General features: G+C 37.7%; 1 protein-coding gene across 5 annotated transcripts in view; it reads right to left on the bottom strand.

Annotated features, from left to right (window-relative positions):
- The window catches only part of SAMD3 (sterile alpha motif domain containing 3), a 51959-nt gene that overhangs the window by 7372 nt on the left and 29499 nt on the right, over positions 1–15088 (bottom strand). The window lies entirely within an intron of this gene.

Below are 15088 nucleotides of genomic sequence, written 5' to 3'. Positions count from 1 at the left end.
CAAACTGTCAAAGAAGAATTAAAAACTTTCACTATTTGCAGATGACATGATACTCTATGCAGAAAATCTGAAAGACTCCACCAAAATATTGCTGAAACTAATCTATGAATTCAACAAAGTTGCAGGATATAAAATCAACATACAGTAATCTGTTGCATTTCTATATACTGATAATGAAGCAGCAGAAAAAGAAATCAGGGAATCGATACCATTCACAACTGCACCAAGAACAATAAGATACCTAGGAATAAACCTAATCAAAGAGGTAAAAGTTCTGTGCTCTGAAACCTTAGAACACGTATAAAGGAAATTGGGGGCGAGACGGAGAAATGGAAAAACAGTCCATGCTCATAGGTTGGAAGAACTAACATTGTTAAAATGTTTGTACTATCCAAGGGTGCTTTAAGTGGCTCAGTTGGCTGAGCAACTGCCTTCGGCTCAAGTCATGATCCCGGACTTCCAGGATCCAGTTCTGCATCAGGCTCCCAGGTCCTTGGGGAGTCTGCTTCTCCCTCTGATCTTCTCCTCTCTCATGCTCTCTTACTCATTCTCTCTCAAATAAATAAATAAAGTATTATAAATAAATAAATAAAATGTTTGTACTACCCAAAGTGATCTACACATTTAATGCAATCCTTATCAAAATACCACCAGCATTTTTCACAGAACTAGAACAAATAATCCTAAAATTTGTAAGACCCTGAAGAGCTTACACAATCCTAAAAAAGAAAAGCAGAACTGGAGGCATCATGATTCTGGACTTCAAGCTATATTACAAAGTTGTAGTCATCAAGACAGTATAGTACTGGCACAAAAACAGACAAACAGGTAAATGGAACAGAATAGAAATCCCAGAAATGGACCCACAAGTACATAGTCTACTAATCTTTGACAAAGTGGGAAAGAATATCCAATGGGAAAAACAACAACAACAACAACAACAAAACAGTCCTTCAACAAATGGGTGTTGGGAAAACTAGACAGCAAGATGCAGAAGAAAGAAACTGGACCACCTTCTTACACCATACACAAAAACAATTCAAAAATGGGTCAAAGACCTAAACATGATACAGGAAACTATCAAAATCCAAGAGGACAACATAGGTAGCTTATGACCTTCCATAGCAACTTTGACCTCTGTCATACCAACTTCTTACTAGACATGTCCCTGGAATCAAGGGAAAACACAAGCAAAAGTGAACTATTGGTATTTCATCAAAATAAAAATTTCTGCACCGTGAAGGAAACAACAAAACTAAAAGGCAGCTTATGCAGTGGGAGAAGATATTTGCAAATGACATATCTTTAAGGGCTAGTATCCAAAATCTATAAAGAACTTACCAAACAACATCCCAAAAACAAATAACCCAGTTAAGAAATGGGCAGAAGACATGAATAGAAACTTTTCCAAAGAAGACATCCAAATGGCTAACAGACACATAAAAAGATGCTCAACCTCACTCATCATCAAGGAAATACAAATCGAAACCAGGATGAAATGCTACCTCACACCTGTCAGAATGACCAAAATTAACACCACTAGAAAAAACAGGTGTTGGTGAGAATTTGGAGAAAAGGGGAACCCTCTTAACTGTTGGTGGGAATGCAAACTGATGCAGCCACTCTGGAAAACAGTATGGAGGTGTCCCAAAAAGTTAAAAATAGAGCTACCCTACAATGTAGCAATTGTACCACCAGGTATTTATCTAAAGGATACAAAAATACAGATTCGAAGAGATATATGCACAATGTTGTTTACATCAGCATTATCAACAATAGCCAGACTATGGAAAGAGCCCAAATATCCATTGACAAATGAATGGTTAAAGATGATGTGGTGGTGGTGGTGTGTGTGTGTGTCCATGTGTCTGTGTATATATAAATATAAATGGGAATATATATGTGAATATTACTCAGTTAAAAAAAAAAACTTTTTGAAAATCTTACCATCTGCAAAGACACGAGTGGAGCTAGAGTGTGTCATGTTAAGTGAAATAAGTCATCCACAGAACGACAAAAACTATATGATTTCACTCATGTGAAATTTAAGAAACAGATGAACATATGGGAGGGGGAAAAGAAGAGAGAGAGGCAAACCATAAAAGAGACTCTTAAAGGTGGAGACAAACTGAGGGTTGATGAAAGGAGGTAGGTGGAGGATGGGCTAGATGGGTGATGGTATTAAGGAGGGCACTTAGGAGGAGCACTGGCTGTTGTATGTAAGTGAGGAATCAATGAATTCTACTCCTGAAACTAATATTGCACTGTATGTTAACTAACTAGAATTTAAGTAAAATATTTAAGGGGCACCTGGGTGGCTCAGTCAGTTGGGTATCTGGCTTCATTCAGCTCAGGTCATGATCCTGGAGTCCTGTGATTGAGTCCCATGTCAGGCTTCCTGCTCAGTGGGGAGTCTGCTGCTCCCTCTGTCTCTCACCCTACTTGTGCTTTCCCTTTTTCTCAAATAAGTAAATAAAATCTTAAAAAAAAATTAAAAAGTAAATAAAATATTTTAAAACAATAAATAAACAAACAACAAACTTTCTCCTGCCACAGAAAGAAAGAAAGAGAAAAAGAAAGAAGAAGGACTGAGCCACGCAGGCACCCCTGAAATCTGAATTTTAAGGTCACTGTGATAGAAACAAAAATACATAGGTTTTGAGAATTTTGACATATGAACAGTTCTGTAATTAACCTGGATTATCTAAATATGTGTAAATACCATATACTGCATTAACCAAAGTGTTTTTTAAATGACCACATTTGAAATAATGCAGGAAAAAATATGTATAAAATTCAACTTGAAAAAATATGTATAAAATTCAACATCCCTTTAAAATTAAAGGAAAAAATGTTCATCAAAATAAAAAGAGGAATTTTTGAAACTTATAAAGTTATCTACCAGAAACTTAGAACTAACATTTTTAATGTTGAAATTTTAAAAGAATTTTCCTTAAAATCAGAAACAAGAAAATGCTGCTCTGCTTTACTCTTATTCAGCCTTTTACTAGAGATCCTACCCAGAGTACTAAGATAAGAAAGAGAAACAAAAGGCGCATGGATATTGGAAAGATAGAAACGAACTGTCCTCTTTCATAGTTGATGTGATCTGATTATTTAAGAGAAAACTCAAAATGATGTACATATAATTTATTAGAGTTAGGAAGAGAGTTTTACAAACAACTGAATGTAAGATAAATATTAAAAATTTGTTAACAAACAGAATATGTAATTTTTTACAGTTGCAACAAAAAGTAAAAAGCACTTGGGAATACAACTAATAATAGATATGTATGTCCTTTATGGAGAAAATTATAAAATTATTAGAAAATACTAATGAGACAAATTAATAGATCTACCATATTCACTGTTAGAAAAACTCAGTATTGTAAGGAAGTATCGCCTTCCTTCAAATGAGATCTAGATTCAATAATATTTTTATCAAAATCTTCAATAATATTTTTATCAAAATCTAAAATCTATCAAAAACCAAAAATTAATGTTTTAAGAATTCAACAAGATGATTCTGAAATTCACATGAAAGATTAAAAAGCCCAGAATAACCAAGGCACTCTTAAAAAAATAACCATTAGTTAGTGATAGAGACTGGAAACTATACTATCAAGATGTTTACAATTATGTAATATGTAAATAGGGAATAGATAAGATGCGGGGATAGATGACATTACTAAGGCAACATGGCGGAGCTTCTAGGCACAGATCTCTGGAAAGAACAGAGATGACAACACAAATGCCTGGGAAAGAGGACTGTTTTATAAAAGGCACAGAAAACTGTCTAGCCATATGAAAAAGAAGAAAACAGATCTATACCACACACCTTATACAAAAGTAAATTACACATGGCTTAAGTACTTAAATGTTAAGGCAGAACTTTAAATTTAAATAGATATATAAAAATAATTCTTATCATTTCAAGGTAGGAGAGGGGTTCCTAAAAGTACTAGTCATAAGAGAAATGACTAATAAATCTAACTACATTGAAATTACAAACTTTCAGTCAACAGCTTTCATAAAGAAATTCAAAAGGCAAGGCATGAACTAGAACATACAATGATAAAACTGGTGGAGTAGAATACAGAATATATAAAGAATTCTTACAAGTAAATAAGAAAAAGGGGCAACCTCAGAAAAATAGGTAAAAGACATGACTGGACATAAATATGAAAGATGATAAAACTCATAAGTGATTAAAATGAAAATAGGAACAAGTAACATTTTATTCCCAACCTATCGGTATCTTACTTGAGGTGGGAGGGAGTTATCTTGATATCTGATCAAAATGGTATCTTACTTAGGGGTGTGGCAGTTTAAACTCAGTTCAGTGAGTTTAAATATCTGTAGCGACCAGGAGAACAATTGGCATTGTCTAATACAGTTGAATATGTGCCAGCAATTCCACTCCTACACATACACCCTTGGAAAGAACTTGCACATATACACCAAGATATATACAAAAAAGGAACGATCACAGCAGCATAGCTCACAGAGGCAAAAACTGGAAACCAGGCAAATGTCTGCCAATAAAAGAATATCCAAATAAACTCTGTTTTCCTGTCACAGTAGATTTTAAGCCAATATAAAAATGAATGAATAACACAACTGAACTGAGCCTGAATGAATCCCAGAGTCAATATATTGAGTGAGAAAAAAAGTCATCGATGACATACTGTGTATCATCACATGAGCCGCAAAAACAAGCAAAACTAAATAAGTCACCTCACACATGTGGCAAATTCATATGTTTCAAACAGGTGAATGAGAAAACTAAAATTCAGAGTACAGGGCAGTGAAACATGGGCAGGCTGAAAGGTATGGACAGTGTTCCGATTTTAAAGCTGAATGTGAGGCTCATGGTGTTTCCTTTGTCTTATAAATTATACATAGAGAATTCTTCTGTAAGTCTCAAATGTATATAATGAGTAGTTTTTCAATAAAAAGGAAAATCTTAATTTTTAAAAAGAAAAGGGAATGTTTGTAATTATAAACAGCTTTCATTTTATTGTACTGTAGTGGGAGTTCTAAAATTGGTACTATTGACATTTATAGATAAGTATACACATAAAGAATGGCTTCCCCTAACACCCCCACCCAATTCATGATTGTCATAGAAAGCAGAGTTTCTGGAAAGCTTCTACCTGATTGGACCAACATAATGTCAGAAAATCCTATCTTAGATTGAAGTACTGTATTCAAAGGAATAGCAGGCTGCTTCAGAATTTCAAATTCTCACCTTTTAATGATTCATGTATCGTTAGAGCCAGAAGGAACTTGGACAATGTCTGGCCTATGCTTCTCACTTTACTGATGAGCAATTTGAGACTTTCAAAGGGGAAGTGACTTTCTCAAGCATGGAGATGGCCAGGTGCAGGGCTTCCGGTCTTAGTGTAACCCTGACTTCTCCAAAACAATGGATGGCCTTGTTCCCACAGGCTGGTTTCCTTAGCAATACACATTGACAAGAGGGAACCAGGGGATGAGAGAAGCCTGAATCTTACAGAGCAGCAGCAGAGTTGGCTGCTACATGTCTGTCTCGGCAGTAAAGACGGTGGGGCGGGGGTGGGGGTGGAGGAGGGAACCGTGCTCAAGAAGTAATGGAAAGAAGAAACCGTGAAGCAGGGAACAGATCACACCTAGCCAAGGAATCCCAACGAATAGACACGATGAAGGGCAGTGTAGGAGTCATCTGTAGGATCTGTGACTTCAAACAAATCAGAATAAATGAACGAGAACATTAATTTCAGTTGGATCCAAAATGGGTAATGAGCTTAGGCCACACCTCCTTGACCACAGGAGTGCTGGTAACAGAGAGTGGGCCCTCGGCTCCTACAGCACCATGCCCTGCAGCTCTGGGGGATCTGGGTAGAGTAGCAGAGAGCACAGTCATCTAAGCCCACGGCTGAACAGAAATAAGGAGGACAGGGTGCCTGGTGGCTCAGTGGGTTAAAGCCTCTGCCTTCAGCTCAGGTCATGATCTTAGGGTCCTGGGATCAAGCCCCGCATCAGGCTCTCTGCTCAGCAGAAAGCCTGCTTCCCTCTCTCTCTCTCTCTGCCTGCCTCTCTGCCTACTTGTGATCTCTTCCTGTCAAATAAATAAATAAAATCTTAAAAAAGAGAGAGAGAAAGAGAAATAAGGAGGATACTCTAAGTGAGATTTGAACAGAAAATTGAGACTGCTTTTGATAGAGTAAGACACAGCATGGTTCAAAATAGTTATAACTAATTCCCACACAGAGATGAATAAAAACTCACCCTGACTTTTCTTATTGAACACAATGTTGCTTGGCATCCTACAATCTGAATAAGTTTACAAAGAAGGTGTCTAGCTGTGTCAATTTAATAATTCTTATATGTATATCCTTAAAAATCTACTTTAAAGGCCAGAAGGAAAGGTCCTGAATCTAAGATTCAGGGTCTGGAGCTCTGAACATCCTCAACAGATAACTGGTCATGGTCCCAGCCAACTACAGTATCTCCAAGAGAGTGTCAGTGTGTCTTGGAGTCACCTAGTCTGGTGGCCACAGGAGGCAACTAGACACTGAACTGTGGCTAGTCCCAACTGAGATGTAGGCTTTGAAAATGCGGACTTTCAAACACTTAGTATACCAAAAAATAAAAATAAAAATAAAAAAACACCTCATTAACAATTTTTCAAAATGACTGAATGTTGAAGTGATAATTTTGTGGATATACTGGGTTACATAAAACATACTAATATAATAATTCCACCTGCTTCTTTTTACTTTTCTTTATTTCTTCTAATGTGGCTACAGGAGAATTTCAAATTACACCTGTGGTCCGTCTTCTATTTCTGCTGGGCAGTGCTATGTTAGGGACTAGGGTTTTCTACATATCACATTCCAATCATCCCGGTTTTCGATTCCACAGTCATCATAAGGACTGTGGAAATAATGTTCCTCTATGTAACTTGAAAAGTCTCTTTGCTTAGCATTCAGGTGTGTGGCTCAGTCAGTCATCAGGGAAAAGGCAGCCACTTGGCCCAGGGTTCTAAGAGCACAGCTGACTTGTAAAACTTCACAGCATCAGCGCATGGGCCCCCTGCTGATGGCAGTCATTGCATTATATCCCGAATGCAATTAACTCAACATTTTTCTTCAACTTTTGCTGTTGTGCTCAGTTCTGCACCATGAGAGAAACAGCTGTTCAAAAGCCTATAAAAATGATTAGTATTTATTCAATAAATCATTATGTGTCAGGTGCAGTAAGAAGCTAACAGTAAATGCCATTATGAAATCCAAAGAAACCTACAAGATATTCTTAAGCATTTGGCCTTTCAGCAGTTTTTGCATAACTTTTGATTCCATTTCACTTCTAAGCAAAGGAAAGTTAACACACAAGACTACTGCATGACTTTCAAAGTTAGGAAGTACAGGATACCCAATAAGGAGGAAAAGAAAATGTTTTAAGAAACGAATTATATTACTAAGGAAAAGAAAATGTTGTAAGATAGAAATGAATCAATTACTAAGTCAGCTTAGTAATTTAGCACCTGGCAGATTTATCTATTTACTTAGCAAATGTTTGGAGGATTTGGGAATATAAGAACAACCTTTAAGGTTTATTGAATGCCTGCATCACTGTCCTGGACATTAGGTAGAGGTTTTTATTGTTGTTTTTTTTAAAAAAACACAAGTTAATCTCTTGAAAGAAACTGTCACCACATGTCTGATAGGATAGTTCCCATCAGATGGGACAAGGTATTAGTTTTGTTTCTGCCATGTTTCAGACTCTGAGAAATGTCCTTAACTAAGGTTACAATGGATATGATCTCCATCCTGAGAACTAGAAAGAATCTCCAAATGGATTAGCTGAAAAAATGAAAACTAGGTATTTTTTACATAAAGCAAAATAAAGTTTCTCTCTGTTGTAAGCATTTTGATTATCATATATGGTAATACTTTTCCTAGAGCTCCCCAATCCAGATAAAGAACAAAGAAACAGACTATGAAATCCCTGGGCTAAGGATGGTAGGATCAGCGAGACCCTCAAAAATGCCTCTGTAACTTCATGGAGCCAACACAAAGAGAATAACTGAGGTGTGGATCCAAAGCCTGAAATACTATACTGGGATCCCCTGGTGTCACTCAGAATAGGCAAAATTATGCTTCTGTACCTGACAACCCCCAAACCTTAGAGCAATGAAAGTTATTTGCAGCTCATGTGACGTGCCCATCTTGGGGCCCAGGTCCTCATCCTCCTCACCCAGGGACCTGACTCCACCACCTGCAATGTTGTTTGGCATCACTGATAAAGAACGGGGGAAGATGGGGCGTTGCACACTGGATGACCAACGTACATGGCACTTCTGCTCACATTTCCTGGGTAAAGTCAGTCTCAAGGCCACATCTAACTTCAAGATAATGGAGAAGTAACAATCCTACTGATTGTCATAAGGAAACAAGATGGTTAAATTGGTGAGGAGCTATAATGTTCTCAGTCCTCTACCCCTAAGTTTCTTGTAATACAAGAGCAAAGTTCTTATAATTTAGACCAGTTTTAGACAAGGCTGTCTGTCTACTGCAGCCAAAACCATTTAACTGAGATATCAGAATACCCAATTCTCAAGCCAGAGAACAATGAACAAAATGAATTCTATATTCAGCAAAACACTTTTCAAATATGAAAGAGCAATTTAAGACATTCCCAAATAAATAAAAACTGAGATACTTGGTCACTCACAAATAGATAGAAGGACATCTGACTGTGACTCAAATCCACATGAAAAATTCGAGTTCTGGTATAGGTCATTACATAGGTATATATAAAAGACAGCATAAATGTATTTTCTGTTTGTAACTTTTTTTCCATCATATTTTAAAGACAGTTGCATGAAGCAATAATTATAAATCTGTGTTGATGGTCATACAGTATATAAAATGTGATTTATGTGACAATAACAGCACAAAAGGGGAAAGGGATAGAGTTATATAGGGATGAAGGTTTTGTATTCTATTGTAATTAAATTGATATTAATCCAAGCTAGATCTTTAAAAATTAAGATATTAGTTCTAATTCTCAGGGTAACCACTAAGGGAATAACTAAAAATGTATATATACTAAAAGAAACAATAAGGGATATTGAATTAGTACACTAGAAAATACAAAAGAAGAACACACAAAAGAAGACAGTAATTAAAGAATAAACTAACAAAAAGTGAATAAAAAACGAATAAGAAAGGAGACATAAATTCTAACTTATAAGTAACTATATTTAATAATTGGCAGAATAGATTATACAAATGATCCAAATATATGCTGTCTACTGGAGACACACTTTAGATTCAGACCCAAATTGTTTAAAGGTAAAAAAAGATGGGCAAAGATATAGCATGCAAACAGAAACCAAAAGAGAGATAGAATGGCTATACTAATATTAGACTAAATAAACTTTAAGACAAAACATTATCCTAGAGACAAAGGAAAATATTTTATAATGAAAGAGAACCAATCCCTCAAGAAGATATAATAATATCAACTTACATACACCTAACAACAGAGTCCCAAAACTCATGTGGCAAAAACAGAATTAAAAGGAGAAAGAGACAGTTCAAAAATAATAGTAGTTGGAGACTTGAATACCCCACTTTCAATAAAGAACAGAACCTCTAAGCAGATGATAAATAAGGAACTAGAAGACTAGAACAACTGTTATTTCTGGAGAAGACAAAATAGATTGTAGGGACACCGAACTGGATATAATAAATACATCATTAAAAGAAGACCTCTGAGAAGATGGTATTAAAGGCAGTTTTGAAGAAATTGATTTAAAGATTAAGTCATTTATTAAAAAAAGGAATTAAGTCATTTGTTGAAAACTCTTAAAAAGAAACTAAACGTAAGTCAAATTAAGTGATAAAACAACCTATGCACTTAAAGATCATATTAAAAGTCTCTCGACTGAGAGAACCTCATTGCAATTAGAAAAAACAAATTAGAAAGAAGCCAAAGCTCCTGTAGAAACTTCAAAGCTCCTGTAGAAACTTTCTGTACTGCTTCAAGAAAACAGAATACATTTTCACCAAATATCCAATTTAGAGTTAATCTACCTCATAAAGACAGAGGAGGATCTTTTCAAGGTAAATGAAAAGATCAGTCATAACTGTAAAGAACTGGATACCTGAAAAAGTCAAGCCAAATTTTTTTCAGAAAATTTTGGAAGAAAGCTTCTTACCAAAGTGGTTTATATCCCTTGAGCAAAAAGCTGATGATAATAGGTTGAGGGTTCTGCTGGGTGAAGGAAACCTCAATAACTTAAAAGAAAATGCATACAATCAAGATAAAAAGCTTTTTGCACGCCAAAGAAACAGTCAACAAAACCAAAAGACAACTGAAGAACAGGAGACGATATTTGCAAATGACGTATCATATAAGGGTAGTATCCAAAATCTATAAGGAACTTACCAAACTCAACACCCAAGGAACAAATAATCCAATCAAGAAATGGGCAGAAGACATAAACAGACATTTCTCCAAAGTTGTGCAAATGGCCAACAGACACATGAAAAAGTGCTCCACATCATTCAGTATCAGGGAAATACAAATCAAAACCACAGTGAGATACCACCTCACACCAGTCAGAATGGCTAAAATTAACAAGTCGGGAACTGACAGGTGTTGGCGAGGATGCCAAGAAGGGAACCCTCCTACACTGTTGGTGGGAATGCAAGCTGGGAAAGCCACTCTGGAAAACAGTATGGAGATTCCTCAAAAATTTGAAAATAGAGCTACCCTACAACCTAGCAATTATACTACTGGGTATTTACCCTAAAGATACAAATGTAGTGATACAAAGGGGCCCATGCATCCCAATATTTATAGCAGCAATGTCCACAATAGACAAACTATGGAAAGAGCCTAGATGTTCATCAACAGATGAATGGATAAAGAAGATATGGTAGCTACATACAATGGAGTACTATGCAGCCATCAAAACCATGAAATCTTGCCATTTGCAACAACGTGGATGGAACTAGAGGGTACTATGCTAAGCAAAATCAGTCAATCAGAGAAAGACAATTACCACATGACCTCACTCACATGAGGAAATTAAGAGGCAGGGTGGGAGGGGGGTTGTAGGGGAAGGGAGGGAAAAATGAAACAAGACAGGACAGGAGAGGGAAGCCAAACCATAAGAGACTCTTAATCTCAGGAAACAAACCGAAGGTTGCTGGAGGGAAGGAGGGTGGGGGAATGAATGGGATGGCTGGGTTATGGAAACTAGGGAGGGTATGTGCTGTGGTGAGTGTTGTGAATTGTGTAAGACTGATGATTTACAGACCTGTACCCCTGAAGCAAATAATACATTATATGGTAATAAAATAAATAAATAAATTTTAAAAATGCATGCAATAGTCAAAAAAATGATAAAGAAGAATTTAAGCATTTCAAAAGTATATTTACATCCTGATGTTTCAAATGGGGCATCTGGCAGAGGCTCAAGAAGACCACCTAAGCATCCTCTGGTGAAGAGACTTCCAAGGAAGGATGAACATGAGGCTGTGACCTTGTATGGATCCAGGCCCAGGGCCTCATGCAGACCAGATGCCACTACCACCTCCTCCCCAGGAAGACAGGGGCAGGATTCCTCCAGCAGGGTATCCCTGTCATGTCACAGAAGGTTTTCCACATGAGTAAGACATAGCTTATCCTGATGCTTCTGGTGCTGACAGATCCCCAGAACCTTCTTTTGGTCCAACCCTCCCACTTGAATGTGGCACCCCTAGCCTAAGCTTCAGTTCTGTGAGTCCCAGGGGATGATTCCTGAGAGAAGGATCTCCTGTCCTTCCCCTTATTCTGAAAACTGAGGATGAATCTCCCCAGAAACTGCTTTACTAAGGAACTTTCCTGACCATGCCCATCTTCCACAGGCAACAAAAAAATGTCTGTACACTAAGCACTGACATGATACTAAGCAATAAACACTAAGTCATCATGTAAGGTGGCAATGGCATAGAAACAGAATGAGAGACGAATGGGACAAAGAGACAGTGCCCAGAACATACCCACGTCTACTTGGGAACTTAATATACAATAAGTGTCACCATAAATCTATGAGAGAAGGATGGATTTTTAGCAACTGAGGTTAAGAAAGTGGCTCATTCTGAGGAGATCCCTACTTAATAGCAGAAAAGATGGACTCCACATGACTTAAAGAGCCAAACATGAAAGTGAAAACAATATATTTAATAGAACAAAGAGTAGAAGAATGAATGTCTTTGTGTGACTTAGGGCATAGGAAGGACTGCTTCCTTCAAATTAGAAAAAAAAAAAAAAAAGAAGAAGATGCCAACTCATTAAAAAATGGGCAATGGATCTAAAGAGGGAGCTTTCTAAAAGAGGAAACTCAAAAGGCTCACGAACATAGTGAAGAGATTCTCAGACTCATTAGTTACCCAGGAAAATGTAAATCATGACAAGAATGACATTACACTTGCTACCTAAGAGACTTGGCAAAATGTAGAAGACTGGTAATGCCAAGGGTTGGCAGGAATACAGGAATATGCATGACTGTGGGAATGAGACAAACAAAGTCATCTGGAGACTAATCAGTCAAATGTAAGTAAAGGCACACCCTCCACCCCATGAGTTCCATTTCTGGGTAGACAACCGAAAGCAGTAACACATAGGTAGGTCCAGAAGCAGACATGGATGATGGTGTTCTGACACAGCAGTAACATGAGGTCATGAGGCCGGGAGTGCTTTATAATTCATTGCAATCATGGACTAGAAGTACACTAATATGAATGAGTCATAAAGAGTGTTAGTGAGAAAAGTGAAACAGGAATGAAGCATAAAATACCATTTATAGTAAGTCATGTATATGGGTGTGTGTGTGTATCCCAAAATGATAGTACACATTCTAGAACACTTACACTTACACTTACACATTCTAGAACACTTACAGATTAAAAGATATGTAGAGAATACATTGAATGGTGGCTCAAGGGCAGAGGTGAGGGACGAACAGATAGGGGTGAGAACAGAAAGACAGAAGAGAATAGCAACAGGCCTTACATGGGAAAACGACCATGATAGGCCAGGAATTAAGAAGTGGGACTCATTCAACTTTAATTAGCACCTCAGATTTTTCACAACAAAATACTGCAAAGTAAAATTCCATCACATGGCTATGCAGTTCTATATAATTCCTGTAAGCTCTTAAAACTAGTATCTTCACTTAAACAGGATAATGTCAGCAACTTAGGACATTACTCAGTTAAGTCTACTGTTCTGAGAATCTAATTATACCTCAGTTTCTAGACATAAGACAAAATATTGTCAAAGGGAATTAAACAAAAGAAATAGATTTATCAATTCACAGGGCTGCAAACTGCTTAGACCTAGAACTAAAAGTCAGACACATACGAGCTATGGAGCACAGCTGCTGCGTTGGGCTGTGAGACACAGCAGTAACATGAGGTCATGAGGTTGGAAAAAGATGTTTTTTTTAAAGATTTTATTTATTTATTTGACAGACAGAGATCACAAGTAGGCAGAGAGGCAGGCAAAGAAGAGAGAGAGGAAGAAGCAGGTTCCCCGCTAAGCAGACAGCCTGACGAGAGACTCGATCCCAGGATCCTGGGATCATGACCTGAGCCAAATGCAGAGGCATTAACCCACTGAGCCACCCAGGCGCCCGGAAAAACAATTTTTTAAATTTATTTTTATTTGACAGTGACACAGAGAGAGAGCACAAGTAGGCAGAGCAGCGGGCAGAGAGAGAGGGAGAAGCAGGCTCTCCACCAAGCAGGGAGTCCAATGTGGGACTCAATCCTGGGACTCCTGATCATGACCTGAGCTGAAGGCAGTCGCTTAACCAACTGAGCCACCCAGGCATCCCTGAAATGCCCAGTATTTTGGAGACTTGGCCTAGAAACAAAGTCTGGGATTCTGACCAGCATAGCCAGCCACATAACATGTTGGTGAGTCTTTTTACAACAGAATATGAGGAACCCAGGTAGATTTAAAACTCACAGGTGGATGCTTTGGCGTTGCAGATGCTTTGGGTTTCATAATGTAGGTTTAGCAGTTAAGAACTGGCCCAGAGCTTGTATAGGAGGAAAATTAGTGAAAAAAATGTCCGTATCCTAGCCTCAGATCCACACAAATTCTGCTGCTGTCTCCTTTATCTGCAGAAGCCCATGTGACAGAGCTAAGAAAAACTCCTTCCTCCACTGAGACATCTAGCTTCAGTTCTTTGGTAAATTGTTCCCAACAATCAAAAGAGACACAACAGCAACGAAACAAAACAAAAGAAACTCTTACTACTCCTTTCTAAAATTTTCCTCTAGTTCATCCAAACCCACTTCCCTGCCTTTGAGGGCATAGCCTGACTCCTGACTTCTAGCCTCCACCAGCATTTTCCATGTTTTCTATATCGTGGAAATACTGTGCCCGGCCAAGAACGTTTAAAAGACATGAACGTTGCAGAAGTATCTTAATTCAAAATGTCTTTAATTTTGAGAAATCTTCAAGACACTGAAAAGGAGATATCAGAAGTTCAAAACGGAGATGGGAAGTCATTTAGGCAATTCATGCGACGTGTCAAATTCTGTTAGTAGTCTATTCAATGGATTTGTCTTCCCGATCTTCTTAGGGTTTTACCATTTGCCTTGTGGCCATGCAGGGTACAAAGTACAGAAACGCATTGTTTCTGTAACTCTGGGATAAACTTTTCCCCAACTCTAAAGCGTTTCGCTCTACAGAACACGAGGTCACATACAGAGATGTTACGGTCTCTGAGAGAATCAGCAGTCTGTGACTCCACTTGTAAGGAGGAGACGAGTAAATCTTCATTGATTAGAGGTGTTTGCCAGAAAAAACACTGTCTCTTCAGGTGTGAACAATGGACACTCTATCATCTCTTGTTGCCCCAGCTGGTAAGGTCAAAACTAAATTCTATGGCAACTTAACTCATCTCAGACTCTGGTACATTCAGTTCTCTGTGTTTTGTGGGGAGGGGGGAAAATAGGGATGTGTTTTTGTAGCAAAAGTCCCTATGCAGGGATCTTAGTGGGATTCATCTGAATATTCGGGCTTGTCAGGGGGT

The sequence above is a fragment of the Mustela nivalis genome (genome assembly GCF_964662115.1).
Source record: "Mustela nivalis genome assembly, chromosome: 5".
Taxonomy (NCBI): domain Eukaryota; kingdom Metazoa; phylum Chordata; class Mammalia; order Carnivora; family Mustelidae; genus Mustela; species Mustela nivalis.
The sequence above is the reverse complement of the archived record's forward strand: the minus strand, read 5'-3'. Positions and strand labels throughout refer to the sequence as shown.